Source organism: Larimichthys crocea, chromosome XVI, assembly GCF_000972845.2.
Source record: "Larimichthys crocea isolate SSNF chromosome XVI, L_crocea_2.0, whole genome shotgun sequence".
Taxonomy (NCBI): Eukaryota; Metazoa; Chordata; class Actinopteri; family Sciaenidae; genus Larimichthys; species Larimichthys crocea.
The window spans coordinates 19,825,853-19,839,791 of NC_040026.1; the positions used below are offsets into that span (position 1 = coordinate 19,825,853).

General features: G+C 42.0%; 1 protein-coding gene across 1 annotated transcript in view; it reads left to right on the forward strand.

Annotated features, from left to right (window-relative positions):
- Positions 1 to 12,276: 12,276 nt before the first annotated feature.
- LOC104923413 (glutamate receptor ionotropic, NMDA 2C) overlaps positions 12,277 to 13,939 on the forward strand; it is a 59,129-nt gene continuing 57,466 nt past the window's right edge. Inside the window, exon 1 of the mRNA XM_010736483.3 lies at positions 12,277 to 13,853. The gene's annotated coding sequence lies outside the window, so the exon portion shown is untranslated. The remainder of the gene's footprint in view (positions 13,854 to 13,939) is intronic.

Consider the following 13,939-nt stretch of genomic DNA (forward strand, 5'->3'; position numbering starts at 1 on the left):
AGCACCATTACCAACCCATTAGAGTTGTGTTTCAGGCCACCTGATGAATGTTAAGTACAATAATTAGACCTCTTTTAGCTCTAGTTTGGTCTCCTACAACTCTTTAGACCGCAGACATACACCTTGTTTGCTAATTTTTTCCCACCTGCCCCCTCTTTGATTCGAGTCAAACAAGTTCCTCTGCGCCTGACTTGAATAGGAAACCAGACCAGGATAAACAGGAAAACAAAAGCAATGCACCCTTTCATGTCAACACACACACACACATACACACACACACATACACACCTCTACAGGTACAGACACAGTCTCCACAGATATAAACATGTGTCAGCTGCTGTGCGTGACCTCGCTGTGACATGATGAATGACCAAATCAGAAGCGTAATGAAACGCTGCACATTCGCCTGCTGCTGCTTCCCTATGTATGCATGTGTGTGTGTGTGTACATGTGTGTGAGCGCCCAGGACCTCAATCAGAATCACAGGTGACCCGGTGTCTTGCTGAGTCTCCTAGGTTTGACAAGAGCAGATAATTACCAGTGACCCCCCACCTCGTAAAATCAACCAAGGAGAGAAAGCGAGTGCATGAAGAGGAAGAAGAGGAATGACCTTGAAGCTTCGACTATATTTAGGTCACCTTTTATCGCCTTCTCTTCTCACCTTCTTACTTTCCTCCCTCCCTGTTAGCCTTTAACCTCCACACACACCTCCTTGACCTCCTTTAATTCTTCGCCCCTTCCTCCGTACCCGCGGGGGACCTTGGTCATTATCTGATCCGTACTCTGCTGATTCAACTCAGCCATAAACCTGTCAGCATGCCCAAGCCGGTGAAGACTGGTTGCACATCGTTCTCGTGAGACACACACACATGAGAGCATGAATCACAAAACGTTGTCAGACTTGTTGATGCTTAATATGGAGTATTTAATAATGTTTAACACCCAGTGAGACCAAGACCTCATTTCTAAGGGAGTCTTGAGTACATAAAATATAAATTATATGTATTTTAAAGGTTGTTTTATAGACATATCGACTAATGGCGCATACTACAGCATTCATAGCCTGAACACGTGTGCAACTCCTGACCCCAGATGGGCTCTTAAACAAACACACAACACTGTGCTCACCAGTTCATTTTAATTATATAGCGGCAGATCATAACAGAAGTTATCTTATGATACTTTCTATATGGAGCAGACCCAACAATTCCCACCATGAGCGAGCACTTGTTGACAGCGGCAAGGAAAAACTTCCTTGAGCAAAATCTTTGTTTCGTGAACGGACGTCTGCTGCGACCAGAGAAACGACGGTTTAGTCAAACAATTAAAATTGATCTATGTTTATGTTGTAGACATACCTGACAATCGCCGTCTTATGGTAAATACCGATGTCCGTCTCTCAAAAAGCAAAGGTAGAAGTAGCACAATGTTGTTATTGGGCCACAGAATCTCTAACAGTGGAGGTCATGGTTGGAGTTCATCCTGAAGCCTGAACATGCAAAAATTTCATTTCATTTTCAAAAAAGAGAGAGACCCGAGCTCTGTCGGACCTCAAATGAACTGAGCCAAGAATAATTAGAAAGAGCAAAAGTCATGGAAACAAATTTATTTAGAAATAACTGAAAGTCCTATTTCCACCTCATGCACTAACTGGGTGATAGAAAGAAGAGTTGTTATGACATACCTTGTGTGATCAGAGTTGATTTTGAGTCCCACTAGATACACTGACAACCAGACCTGAGACTGCAGCATGTAAAACGACCCTATCTGACCTGAATAAACTGAGTATGATTTTCTGAATCGGGGCCCCGGGCATCTGAGTGATCATCACCCATGACTAAATGTCTGATGCTTCTTCAAAGCTGTTTGAACTTGAGTGGAAAATCATCTCATTCATTATCCATTTTGAGTTCTGTGGTTGAGGAGTTCCCCATATTGATCGCTTGAACAGACAAATACGTCTACCCAAAGTGAGTGAGTGAGTTCAAAAGGACACCTCACAATTCTTAATAATTGCTGCCCAAGTTAACCTGGAGACTGTGACCGAGCACCTCGGGAGCGTAGTTATGCAAGCATTTATGCATAACTTCTTTCCACAGACATGTTCTTGACCCCCTTTAATTCCTCTTCCCTTCCACCAAACCTGGAGGACTTTGATCATTCCGACCCCAAAGAGAGAAAGTCTGACATCTGTCTAAAGGAGGTTTTTACGAAAGGGCACCTCACAACTCCTCGCAGACGCCGCCTGAGTTACTGAGCCAGAAACCCAGAGAGGTTTCACTGTGTCACTGAGCACCACAGAAGTTTGGTTATGTAAGACTTTATGGATATTTTTAAGATATGCATGGAAATGAAAATGATCAAAACAGATTCTTCAGACTTTGGCAGTGGTTACATTATCTTATAACACCGACAACGATATACATCAGTGTATGATGTGACTAAATGTTTAGTCCCTCGTGAACTTTGTCAACTCCAGCCTTGGACAGTTTCCATTTCAAAGAACAATGAATACAATTCTGTTTTGTGATTTGACTTGTAGCAACATTTCCATCCGAATATCTGAGTCCAGATTTTAACTGAATTTTTTTAGTAATTTGGCAAAAAGAGTTTTGTGTGGAGAAACAGCTGATCAGTCCTGCAAAGTTAAATGTTTAACAATGTCAGAACCTAATCCAAAAAATACTGCCATCTCAACATGAAGTGCATTCACACTTGTAGCCGGTTTCGCTCTCCCAGCACAGTTACAGGAACGACATCAATTATTTGATTCCCACTTTAAGATACACTTTAATACAGCAACTAAATGTCCTCTGTGTGCTCCCGACTCCTCCAGTTCTAATCAGTTCTGTAAGTAACATAAAATTCAACTTCCATTCATTCAACTCAGGTCCAGCACGTTAGCATTAAAAAGGAAAGAGTGTTTAGACAGCCAGTTCCAGATGTGTCAACCAACTCACCTGGTGCTGGTCTCCAGAGCTGTCACCACACCTGTTTCTCCTGCAGCTGAATGCCAAAGCCTGCATCCACCAAAAATGCGGGCAAAAACCACCTGAAGCCACCATTAAAACCTTTTTCTTTTTTTTTTGCAATATTGAGGTTTGTTCAGTTTTTTGGTATCAAACCTTTCTCATGCAATACTTCAGATTGCATCAATGCATTTATGGGAACACGACTGATGAAAAAAATTTAATTATCACTCTCTAAACATGTTGACATTTGGTTAACAGATAAAAAAGAAATGCAACATCATGTGATTATATATTTTGCGTTCTTGTATGAAATTATTCAGTAATGTGTAATTTAACGTCGGCAACAATGTGTCTGAATTCAAAAACCTGTGTGTGTGAGAGAGAGGCAAGGCAATTTGGTCATGAGCATGTCAAGATGTCAGGTGAATTCCAGGCAGAATAAAACTGTAAAATATCTGTCAGCCATGCCTAAGGCAACAATAACAAACCAACCAACCGCTGTCTCTCTCTGTCTCACACACACACACACACACAACCATGCACACCAAAATATGCACAGACATGCACATGTATTGTACATATATGCACACACATACACACTCACGCGCTTATGCACGCCCACGAATACAATCTTTGTCTCTTGAGAAATGGTATTAATACCTGGCAGGCTTTAAAATGTCAGCCAGTCTCAAACGAGGTGCACAAAGACCCAATTTATTTATGGATCTGACACTTCTCATGTATTTCAGCTCTTGAGCTATTTTCTGCTTTCAAAGTGTGTCTTTAGAGGAAGAAGGAGGAGGAGGACGAGGAGTAGGAGATGGAGGAACGGAGATGAAGATGCTGACAGATGGACAGACTGACAGAGTGCTGGGAAAGGTGTGTAGGCCAGCGGCCAAAGAGATGAGCCAGCGAAGCCTCTGAGGACTTGATATTTGAACCCACAGTTGGAATAAAATGTCCCACAGGATGATTATTTAATTTCTGACACACGGGCTGTGATCAAAGAGTTTGCATCGGGCGATAAAAATACCACAAATGTGGGCTAATTACAAATCTGCATTCAGCCCTGATGGCTGCTTTTTCTACGAGCTGATGATGAAGTTTATTTACTCTTCCGTCTGTCTTCTCCCTTTGTCTTTTCATTCCTCCTCCTCTTAGTATTCATCTCCACAGTCACGGACGCATTAGTCCAATCTCCAGAGCTGTTTACTCATTGAGTGATGATTGCCTGTTTAAACATCTGTCCACACCAGTGTACACAGCCACACACATGGTTCCATGTCTGATTGTATCCCAGACAGTAAGTAACGTCCACGTCTACCTGGTTTAGACCAGATTTAGCTCATAAAAGCAAACTGGACTACAGAAATTATGTATTTAAAGCGTGTATTGTGAGTTTTAAATGACTGTGATAGACATGTACTGTATGTTTGCCTCCAAAAAGAACGCTGTTTATTCAACTGGATGTTCAATTTTATTGAACAACAACAACAACTACCAAAATTACATGGCGGTTTAAGAACTGCAATTACAAACAGATGACAACAACAAACAAAGATTTTTATATTCACGACTGGTTAAATGTGTAAAATGGGGTTACTCGTAATAACAAACCTCTGAGAATTATCATCTGAATCTGCGGTTGCTCTCAGCTGGAGCTTTTTGTTATGTGCATTGTTTCCAGCCCACAACCTCACTGGAAATCAGAGCTGAGATAAACTCACTGCACAGTACGCCACATCATCGTGTTGTTCAGGTGAACTCCTCTCGTAAACATGACTTCACCTGAGAGGACTGTTATGAACATTTCAAAAGGCCCAAATATTCTTATTGGGTGAGCAGATCTATTGTTTACAGACGAACGGGCTTTAGAAAATGTAAACACTAATTTCACTCTGCTGTGCAACAGAGCCACAGCTGTGTGAGTGAATGGGTAAACGAGTCAGTGCTTTTTATAAAGTGCTATATAAATGCAGTCTATGTAGTATTGCATTTAGTTTTAAGGTTTTTTAAGGTAATGTGAAAGAGTTGTTAGCACTGCCAGTCCTACTGGAAATCAACACCCCCAAAGAGAGCCAAAATAGTACAGTGCCAGTTGAGTCAAACATCTAGCACCTGAAAAGAAGAGGTAAAACCAGAGTAAACATTGGATTTCAGTCCTTTCCCATACTGCAGTTGGATATGTAGGAGCCACTGTCGCGCCAGAACTGGAGCTAGGCATGCGGGTAAAGTAAACATGCGCGGTAGCCTCTATGGACAAAATGACAGAGGTAAAAAAGCTAAGAAAAGAAAAGGAGAGAGTGACCGAGCAGTTGCCAGACTGCACCTGGGCGGTGTTAGTATTTGTAGCACAGGTGTTTGAAGCAGACATGACATGTTGTGCCAGAACTGGAGCTGGGCAAGCAGGCACCGTAACCGGTCCAAACAAACTCTATGGACAAAATGAAAAGAGCTAAGAAGAGCAAATGAGAAAGTGACCAAGCAAGAAGCTGCCGGACAAGAGTAAATCTGGAACTGACTTTAAGTCGTTGCCGAGAGCTTGGCGAAATAAAAAACAGACGCCAAGCTCAACTTCTTGGTGTCGGACTAGTAAGTAATATTAGCTGGCTGCTCTGTCTTGTGTTGTCGACCTTGCCAGACGTTTGGCTGTTACAGTGGTATTGCACTCTAAAACTGGGGAAACCAAATTGCAAAAAATACCAATTTATATGCAGTGCTGGTTTAAATGTTGAGGATTTCTAGAGAAGCCCCTGAGTTGAGTTTCATTTTGCCAGTTCACTGATCACTACACCCGCATCATGTCAGGATTTAAACGTCTACAAATCAGATCTGGTCTCAAAATTACTTGACTGCCGCACTAACTGGGATGGAAACATGACACACGCGACTTGTTTCTCTTTTCTGCACCGACGCTTTTATCTAAACTACCTTTGAACCAGATGCTGGTTGAACCTCCTCTGTCCACTGTGACTAACTCGTCTGCTGACAGTTTAGATTTTATAACTGAACTCAAAATTCATTTCTTTTTATGAATAAAAACAAGCTACTTGATAAGTTCCACTCAGACAGCTCTCCACACTACTGAAACAGCAGTCGTTAGCTTTCAAATGATCTCCTCGCTTCTGATGCTGGTGAACATTCGATTTTAATGCTGCTAGACCGTGGCTCTGCTTTCGACACAGTTGACCTTACAGTCCTAATCAACTGTCTGGGAAAAATGGGATAGCAACACACACTTCTAGTCAGTATGTGCCTGTTATAAAGAGTCCTAGTTTCGGAAATTCTGGCTCATTTCTGGCTGTCTTTGGTCCCCAGAGTCCAGGACATATTGTTTAAAACTTGCATTCTTCCTTTAGGCCACATCAGTTGTAAGCAAGATCATTTATAATCCTAAAATTATGAGTAATTGCTATGCAGATGACACAGTTTTGTGTCTGAACTGAAACACAGGGATGTTAGCAACATCGCCCACACTTTTCTTGTGTTTGTGCAAATATTACATTTTGAAATAGTTTGTCCCTTAAAACACATGGATGAGTTTGCGGATACAAGTGGTCAAAATGAGTTTCCAAATGTGTGGCTGGACTCAGCTTCATAGATCGGCGAACCGGAGAGAAGGAATCAGAAGGAGAAGGATCAGAAGGAGCCAGCAGAGGTGGTTTGGGCATCTGATCAGGTTGCCTCCTGGGTGCCTGATGGAATCATCTTATATACAAGTATTATCATTTTGTAATCATGAAGCCGTAATTGTATTGTGCTTCTATTTCTATGTTAACCTTTAGCCTACTGAATGTTTTTTGAACCTTACATGACACCATGTACCCTCTTTGGGAAACCAGGAAGTTCTGGTTTCACAGATTTCACCAGAGGAAGTTCTGGTTTCACAGTTAAGATGCTTGATTGTCTTCACTGCCAGACTAGACTGTCACATGTAATTAATTATCTTTTGCCCCCATTGTCACATGTAACTGATTTACTTTTGCCCCCATAACTAACCTCACTAAGACGTATAATGCGCAACTAACCAATGAGAAATGATCACACCCTATACGATCACACCCCTTTTTGGATGTAAATAAAAATGCATTGTAGGAACCAGAACGTTGGAAGACTGCTGGGAGACTCTTGAAGTCTGACAGCGAGTTGGTTCCCTTTTGCAAAGTGATTTGAGTTCCTTGAGTCCGTGTCCATTTATTAATGAAAATAGTGTCAACCCTGACAGTGCCTTCCTTTGGACGTGTTCTGGACCCATCCAACTGATAGGGGAGCCAAGGACAGACCGAGAACTCGCTAGGGAGGGACTATTTAGCGCATCTGGTCTAGGAACGCTTCTGGATTTCCCAGGTGGAGCTGGAATACGTTGCTGTGTAGAAGGACGCCGCTAAATGTGCTGCTACTGCAACCCGACCATGTATAAGCAGAGGGAATAGAAATAGATGTAAGAACTTTAACACCAGTATCACAGCCAACATCCACAATGGTTAAGAGTCTTGTCTTTCTCGTCTTGAAGCTGTCTTTTATTAGTCAGGTCAAGACGGTTGTTCAGTCTTCTTTCAGCTGTAGAACATCCCTGAAATTAGAGGTTTCATTGTTTGGCTGCACTACAGAAGCTCGTCTATGTGTTTATCTTTAATTGTAGACTATTCAAACTTCATTGCACTCCAAACTATCAAAGCCGTTTCGTCCCTGCGAGGCTTTTTATCTAACTCATAGTTGGGTCCATGTCATTACCTGGTCGTCTGTCAGTTTTACAGCATTCAAGGCACAAAAGGTGCAGTTAGGGTATTATAGTAAAGTCATTATCCTCTTTAAAACTCTAAAGAGCATGTTTTTATTTTACTTGTTTCTTTTGTTTTGGTACGTTTGTTCCACTAATGTGTGATTTTGAAAAATTGCGGTCTGCTAACTCCCACGCTTGAGCTTGAACTCAATTCGTGAGGTTATTTTCTGTCTGTTTATACAAAGTTTATTGATATGAGAATATGGCACAGCAGTACAGTTAATGTCGGGCGTCTCGGCTCTGACCTCATCACTCCCTGCAGGCTGGATGTAAACCTACACAGACAGAGAGAGAAAGATTGGGGAGTGATGATAGCAGACAGATTCCCCCAAAAGACGAGAGTCAGAGTGCACAGGTGGATGCCGGGCGGAGGTGGGGCTGATTAAAAGATAAACAGCAGATATACTTGCAGAGAGCAATGATCAGTGGGATCAGAGCAGGATGAGAACAGAGCATCTTAGAGATGGTCTTTCCAAGAAAAACAACTTCAGTTGTTTGTTCAGAGCCTAAAAATGATCTGTTTACCTGACAAGGACTTCAGGTCGCTGTGAGAATTGAGGCAAATGGAAAATGTATACTCATGCAGACCATGAAGGCCAAACAGACAAACAAACATGTAAAGGAGCAGGCTAAATCGATAGTCCATGAAACTGGCAAGGTCCAACAAAGCAAAGATGTAGTCAGAACTGGAGGAGTGGCAAACGAAACACAATGAATTGCTGGAACTCTTTAAGACAGGACAACAAGACTAACACTCGTTTATTTAGTCCGTACAAAACCCAAAGTGTAACGACAATCTCTGCCATCTAGTCCAACATAAACCCTTCAGAGGTGCTGGTAGGTTTCTTTTGTTACCTTCGGACAAAGCCAGGCTAGATGGTTCCCTCTGTTTCTAGTCTTCATGATAAACCAGCTGCTGTATGTAGTTTATATATTGTACTGATATGAGAGTGGCATCAGTTTCCCAAAAGGCATTGCTTTAAATAGAAGCCCCATATGGTATGTCACCTCTGAACATAGTTGACGGCCTGAGCAGGCTTGCAGGCTTGGTTCTATTAACTAAACGTAGATTCTGCTATATTAAGGAGAGCCATTGAAAAACAAGTCACACAACTAACTTTAAAAATAGCCTGACCTCTGCCACAATAACAGAATTGTCAACCGGGATGATGATTCACCGAACACGCAGAGACCTTGAGGAACGTTCTTCTGAGTGGACACGATGTGAAGCGCCGTGCATGGAGCCGAATGCTTTACCTGGTATTTCACAGGTGATTAAGGCTGCAACTAGAAGACTTGTTGGACATTTTATAGACTAAACAGTCAGTTAATCAGAAAAAAAACCTCATAATGGAACAACCTGTTTTGATTAACTGACTGTTTAGTCTATAAAATGTTCTTCATGTGTCCTCCAGAATGAATACCGTGTTTGTTTCTGTCTGTTTCAATAACATTTGCCCAAAAAAATCTGACACCAAAACAACTAAGGTTAAGGTGAGTGTTCATGGTTAAAGAAAGAAAACCAATGTTAACTGTGGGTGTCTGGAAAACGGCGAGTGACTGTCTTGTGACTGTTAAAGTTAATTGAACATAAGCGTTTTGGGGCATTTGTTGAAACAACTGTTGTTTTTTTTGGGAGGAAAGTCTTGAAATGTCATAAAATTGTGTCCCAATTTTCCATTTTTCTCAAGATTTCAATTTATAGTGATATAAAAAAAAGAGAAAGACATCAAATAATCACATTTGGGTTGCTATTTTGTAAGAATGAATCTCTTAAAACTTTTAATCTGTTCAAAATAATCAAAATAACCTTTGGGTTCCATTATTTTTCTACCTTGAACACTTTTCAAGAGGTGATCCATGATGGATCTGCCTCTGGCCTGAATCTTTAAGGTCATGTTACAGTTACTTACAACTGTTGCTGCTTATACATGTACAAGGTACAAATGTATCTATATTATAGGTCCTTGTTACATTTACTTTTCCAGTTGGTTGTTTGGTCTGTTTTAATTTAGTATTTCTTCACATTTGGGATTTATATTTGGGGATACGTGGATGCTCTATGTACTATTATGTTTGCATGTTTACCCATCCGTGCTGGTTATTGTGCACACTTCAAGATAAAAAGATGTTTAGAAGAAGAACCTGCAAATATTTGGCTTTTCGTCTTGGAAAAATTATGATTCGAATTCTCTGTCGACAACACACGATAACCTCAGATATTAATACAATGCAATATGCAGTGTTTCCCGCAGGAGCTGCATAAACAGTGACAGTTACGGAGAAGGAATACTGCAGCAGTACACAGTGTTGGCTGTCAACAGATCCACATCTCACAAGACGTATATAACATAAATCCTCCTTGACAAAAATCTAAATTGTAGAATTAATTATTTGCCTGTCAGCCAACAAGCTTTTCCCAGTAAACATAATTTTGCTGGCCGGTTTACACACTGTCCAGCTGTGGAGATCCTTTGAAACATCTGCCTGCCATTGTCTGTTTCCATTCATCAGAGAGGTATCACTGTATCTGCTACACACATCCAATACAGATGTGACGCCTCACAGTCACATGTCTCGCATCTCAAACACTCTATTTTAACACTCGTCTGTATTTATAGCGCTGTGTTAAAAGGCCCGTCACCTGACCAAGCTGCATAGTGACGAAAAAAAGAGTTTTTTATTAGATGGCAACCTGCAGACGACAGCACTCTTTAAAACTATGAAACGCCTGTCCGACGGTGTGAGTGAAAGAGGGGAGGAGAGAAAAGTGAAACTGTTTGCCTCTCCTCTGCAAAATTACTGTCACACGTAAGCCGTGAAGAGAGCACTCAGCATTACTCTTTAGTCTCTCCTCTCTCAGACGTACACTTATGCATGTCAACACGACTCGAGTCAACATTACTTAAAGACCATGTCTTCTCTTTCTGCAGAACGGAAAGGAGTGAAAATGATGATGGACCGAGTTTTGTTTCTTTTGGGATGATTGCCTTCACAATGAGCACTTTGATCCGTGAATACAATGCTGAGAGACACATTAGTATGGGTGGAGCCCCTCCAAGTTCATTGTCATATTTGCTTTGTCTCTCTGTGTGTTTACCCTTCGAGGTAAACGTGGGCTTGACTTTGTGGCTGCGGCCAAAGATGATTTTCTTTATCGATTGACTCCATTTACAAAAGAAACAGAAAAAAATGTAGACAGTTAATGCATTTATGTTTTACATCTTTACATTATTCAATCATTTTTATTCACTATTTTACTACATTTACTGCATTAAGAAAAAAAATAGCCTGCGTATTTTTCAAATCCAAAGATATTCATTTTATATAAACGTGAGGAAAAAATGCAAAATCTCAAATTAGTGAGGTGGCAGTAGCTCTTGACAAGGGTGGCCGGTTCAAGTCCAGCACGGACCACAACATGGAACATGGACTGGTCGCTCTTGAGCAAGAGGGTACCACTACGTCGCTGCTCATCACGCCACCCTCTCTCCACATTTGCATATATATATATATATATATATATATATATATATAGATATATATATATATATATATATATATATATATATATATATATATATATATATATATATATATTCCCCACTGAGGGATCAATAAAGTTAATCTTCTTTTCTTGCTAAATTTGAACCCATGTTGTTTGTTGTTACTGCATAAGAGCTTATAAGTGCTTTAAACATTAAACAATAATCAAAACAGTCAGTTAACACAAATAAGAAAGAGTTTCTCCTGTGATTTATTATTACAGCCTCACAAAGTTGCTGAAACTTTTTTTGGGGAAAAAAACTACATTTCCCACAATGCAAATTGCCAGTATCATTTATTAAGGTGTGGTCAGACAGAAGTCGATAGAAAGTCAAAGGAAAGATGCAAACGAGGCGTCTGACTTCATGAGTTAAGAGGAGGAAAAAAAAACTGAAACAACTGGACTTCCTGGTGAGACCTGTCAGAGGCTGAGCACACACACAAAACTCCACACACACACACACACACACACACACACACACACACACATACACATAGTGCACGTTGCTGGCTAGCAATAGTTAATGTTCTGTTCGGTTAATTCATGCCAATAACACAAACCTGTCCCCAGTTTTTTAAATTCATTTCATGTCTGTGACGCAGGTTTAAAAAAATTGAAAGTCTGCAAGGCAAAGCTGAGATAACACTCACTTTCTGACACTGACACCTGTGACTAATTCTTCTCACGATGAATAAGCTGAACTTCGCGTTTGTTGAAATTGGTGGATTTCTCCTTTAACGGATTAATTGTTTCAGCGAGCTCGTTGCAATATTTGCTCTGCCTCTTGGTTAGGCTACTGGTTTGTGTGTTTACTGTCAATAGTTCAAGGTGAATGTGATGTTTTTTTAGCTTATTGACTCTGTGAAAATGTATTCACGCTGATAAACAACAGACAGAGCCTGAGGGGGGGGGTCCTGAGCGGAAAAACAATACTAGTAATGGGATTCATTTTTGGAACAGATGATGGTAACGGGGGGATAAAAAAAAGACAGAGAGAGAGAGAGAAACAGCAGAGTAATACAGTGAGGTGATTTCAGGAAAAGAAGGCAGGATACGTGACAGTATGAAGGTGAATAATACAGAGAAAAAAGGGAGCAAAAGTGGGTTGGGAGAGGAGGAGGGGTTGCGCTGAAGTGAGCGAGAGGGAGGAGAGGAAGGGAGGCAGGCTAAATCCTCACACCATTATTATCAGGACTCACATGCAGCCCCTCCTGTGATGGAGTGAGAGGAGATAGAAAGAGATAAAGAAAAGATGGAGTTAAAGAGGAAATGGTAAGCAGGATTACTGGTGTGACAGCACCGGCAGATGAGCGGCAGGCAGCGCAACGGTGAGGGAGAGAGAGAGAAACTCTGGTGGGGGGAGAGAGAAAAAAAAACAAGAAGAGAGAAAACAAATCAGTGCAACAGGATGAGGACCTGCTAGTGCACAGCCGGCCCGACCCCGCAGACCTGCCATCTGTCCCGCTGTTCTCTCCGTGTTCCCGACGCTCCCACCATCAACAAACATCTGGATCACATCGCATCCATATGGAAAAGAGGGCGAGGGGGGTCAGAAAACCCAAATCTTCTCCTGGATCCGAGATGGCACATCATCGCTGAGGAGTGGGGGGGAAGGTGGGAGATCCCTTCACTGCGGAGTATCATCACCTCAGAGGGGGCTGAAAACTGGACCAAGAGGAAGGGCAAAAACTTTTGCACCAAACATGCAGGAGGCTTCCTCATCCGCCCGTGAGATTTTCTAACTTCCCATGGATCTGTTGCGTCTCTTGCCCCCGAGCAGGGAGAGAGAAAAGGAGACAGAGGAGGTGGAGAGGGGGAGAAAGGGATGAGACGGCGGGGAAGCGTCACCGCCGCCGCTGCTGAAGTGTTACCGGCGTTTGTGCTCCTCCGCTGAAGAGGCATTTTATCACTCTTCCTCCTCCACCCCCTCCACGCCACCCCTGTTCGCTCCTCTCCTCATCCGACCAGCGGGGAGCCTGAAGGATACAGACAGGGAGCTAAACACAGTGGGTCTATGCACATATGCACACATAAAAAAAACCCCACACACACAAACACTGGCTGGCGGTTCGTCTAGGGGCTCCCGCACCTCTCGTCTTCTGTCACCCTCCCTCTTTCTTTCCTCCTTCCTCTCCAATTTTGATGTCCTGTCTTCACCTTCATGACCACTTGTAAATGCACTCGCTGACAAAAAGAGAGAAGCGAGAGAAGAAGAAGAAGAAGAAGGGGGGGTGGGTGAAGAAAAGAGTTTTTTTTGGGGGGGTGAGGGGGGAGAAACAAGGAGATCACATACGCTCGCTGTCACGTTGTGAAGTCCTCCAGGGGAGTGTGCAGACATCCAAAAAGCTGCCAAACACACTAACGCACACATACGCTGATAACTCGCTCTCACACAGAGACTCGGTCTAAATGCGTACTCCTACAGGTGCTGAGAGGGGAGAGAGGCAGGTGAAAACCGGGTGAAAAAGAGAAAAAGAAATATATAGAAAGAGACGTTTGGGAGAAGGATGGAGCAGCAGGAGTTGAAGTTGGATGACGGCAGAAAGCACAGGTAAGCCTGTCATACATATACGTATGCATGTACACTCTTATTCTGTCACTTAATCTGATCCACTTGTCAGCAATTCATACTTTATA